The following is a 3,365-nucleotide window of genomic DNA, read 5'->3' on the forward strand; positions in this document are numbered from 1 at the left end:
GACGCGGACGTCCTGTGAGCTTGAAACAGAAGTTGAGAGACACTCGACGGAGAAAGAGCAAAGGGAAAAGCGTGGATTTTTGTTTCGGTGAAAATTATAGAAGGGCAAATTTATAGGGTAAGTTGAGAAAATCAAATTTTCACCTTTCCTCTATCGAAAAATACGAGAATCAGAGGAAAGCCTTACGAGTTTAATCGCGAACGCATTTTCCTCTAGTTTCTATCCTACATAGAACGTCACTTTTTTCTCATTAACTCGTAAAATTTCCGCCAAAACGCGTATATCAAACTCCGATATCACTATTTTCCACTAAAACCTGATATTACCCCATCTAATACCTATAACTAGCTTATCCGATACCCATCGAAAACTATATAATTATATAATTGATGGTCACAGATAAAAAACGTGGCGTGACACTTGCATAAATCATATTTCAAATTAAGATACCCGCAAGTTAAGATCGAAACTGTTTGTCGACCCGTTAACGTGAGATTGTTTATCCAAAAAGTATAATGTATGGATAAAGAGAGAAATATGTACGTATTTCGATTAACAATATCCTGAATTATTAAAATTGCTTCTTTCACAACGGACAGGGAATGTGATTTATGCGAACGTCACGCCACGTTTTTCGTATCCAATCTGTCTTAAACCAAAGCTAATGTTACAAGGTAAAGGCTAGGACTCGCCGTCTATAACCAGACAGCTAACAACGTTTCTTTGCTTTTTCCCCGTCCAATGTTAACTAAATTAACGTAACAATAAAACTACTGTTACAAACTTTTTAGAAAACATTGCGTTTTTATCTTGCATTTTTAAAAGACTTACGTCTTCCGATCCGATTGTTTGGTTTTTCAGTTGTTCCCTGTAATACTTCTTTTTCGTTATCGAACGACCTAAGACCGGAGAAACAAACAAACGCGAGTTTAAAATGTTTTCCCCGTACGGTGTCCGATGTATTCTCGGTGATTTCCTAAAGTCGTCCTTCGTTTATGAATCGCACCGGTACAACCTAGTCGGGAGAAAAACGCGAATTTCTTACGGCTTGTCGCGGACCGTGTAAACGATCCTTTACGACGGTACCGTGTTAGAATGTTTATCGCGCAGGTAGAAGGACGCTGTAAAGCGGCACGCTTGATAACGCTTAAAGGTCCCGGCGTGGCCGTAATTCGTCTTTAAGTTGCAAATGAGAGCCACGGAGTTATCGCATTAACGTATTAATTACGAGGATGCCGCGGTCCTCGTTCCACAGCTCCGCCGCAATAAAGCGATAAAATACGAATCGGCTCTCATTCGTTGCTCGCGGAACGTCGGTCAACGTAGCTTCGCGTTCTCCACACGTGGCTATTATAGGCAGATGCTAAACGCCTCCCTTTATCTCGTATTTTTCATGCGTTTCACGTACAGGCAGTTTCTCGAGAGGACGTCGAAACTTCGACGATAAAATATAACTTTTGGCCAGTTTTACGGTGCGTTTGTTCAACCTTAGGAAAAACGATGGTTTTTAGATTGTTTTACAACGATCGATCGTTGTAAAATACGGAATAGATTTTAGTAAGATTTAGATTTTAGCAAGGTAGTAAAATTCGTGGTGTATCGATTTTAAACACTCTCCTGTCCATCCCCGTAGACACGATAACAGCGTCCCTGAAACCTTTGCACTCGAATCCCAAACGATTCGAAGCGATCGCCGTGAACGCCGCGAAGCTGTACCGCGCGAATAACTCGCGTTAAACATTCGTCGCGCTAAAAAAAGTCTAATGAACGTTCTTGCTGGCAAACGCGCTGCTCGGTCTCCTTGCATTCGAATTAGACGTCTTGTTCGTTGCTGGCATTACACCTTGTACGACACCTTGTACAACACCTCGTACAACGTGGCGTACTTTCCAGATAATTTAAGCGATCGATACAAATTAACGATATAACGCGTTGCTCGAATCCCTCTGCCGACACCCAGGTTTCCAGCGATCGAATTAATCGCCAACCTTTTCTCTCCTTTGCTTTTATGCACGCGCGAACGCCGATTCGGAAGCTGGTCGATCGCTCGAAACTTTAAACGCAATAACGTCGATGATCGTCGGTAGATAGTCGTTTGGGATCGCGTCGTTTAGCGGATATTTTTTCTGGCTGCTTGCAGACGACGAGGTAATTAACGAGATATACGCAAATAAGCGAAATCACGCGAGGCTCGCGATTCGACCTCGCTTCATCGAGCGACACGCCCATACTTACCAGCCTTTTCGATATTTGTAGCACTCGTTAGGTTAAACGACTGCAAGTTCGTAACGATACGTGGCGCCCCTGCGCGCACTCTGATATTAAACGCGATTTATTTACTTTCGAGTAAATTGCTTTATAAATAAGAGCGTACATGCAATACGGTTTCGCAGATGGTTTGCAAATTTGTGTCTTCTGGCTTGAAAATGGTCTTGACATTGGTACAGCCATGGTTATGGTAATTTTATTCTATACTTTTTTTTATATTATATTATACGTTGTATTTCAAGTTTCGTTATATATATATATGTATAATTGTCATTACGTATCGACATATAACGCGTTCCATGGGACGACGAGGTTCTATAAAATTTCGCGCCCGAGGGATTTCAGCGATCTGCTGTTTACGCGTCTTTCGTTCTTGCACGATATATCATAGTGGTTAGACAATTTTTACGTTATACGCGTAAAATTCTAAATAAAGTTTGTTCGAGTTTCGGCAGCGAATGTAACGAGTAGGTGTCTTAATATTCCGGCAGTGAAATTCACGTTTGCTTCGTTCGCGCTTAATCGATCCCTGGGTCGTTTCCTCGATAGTATTTTACCTTTCGTGTTTACAGTTATACCGTAGATATACCGAGATTCGTAATCGCGAAGACGACGCGACGCAATACGCTTTCAATTACAAATTACGGTCCGTGTATGCAGATCGATATATAATAATTCCGTTTAATACGAGGATACGGCGAACTCTGCGATTATCGCCACTTAATTGGCAACCGTAATACCTCTTTATCGTAATTTCATTACTCGCCTGTTGCCAGATCGCGTGAACGGAATTTCGTTCTGCGTTTCGCCCGAAGGTGTCCCACATTGCGAAATTCTCGGAGCATCTGGAACGATCGTCCGCGTTATTACGTTATTCGTCCGCGTTTGAATCGGCGATCGCGTTATACGAGCGTCGATTACGCGGTGGACCACAGCTATCTCCGATTGATCGATGGTAAAGAAAATAATCGCGTTGATCGGTGACCAGGTGTGGAGACCCGATACGAGGAAAGCTAAGGTGGACGGTCGCGGTCGCGAGGAGAAAGTCTCAGGAATCGGCGCGTTTTCGCAACTTTTAACCCTTTGTAGTTCGAAGT

The sequence above is a fragment of the Bombus impatiens genome, unplaced genomic scaffold (assembly GCF_000188095.3).
Source record: "Bombus impatiens unplaced genomic scaffold, BIMP_2.2 scf_0259, whole genome shotgun sequence".
NCBI lineage: Eukaryota > Metazoa > Arthropoda > Insecta > Hymenoptera > Apidae > Bombus > Bombus impatiens.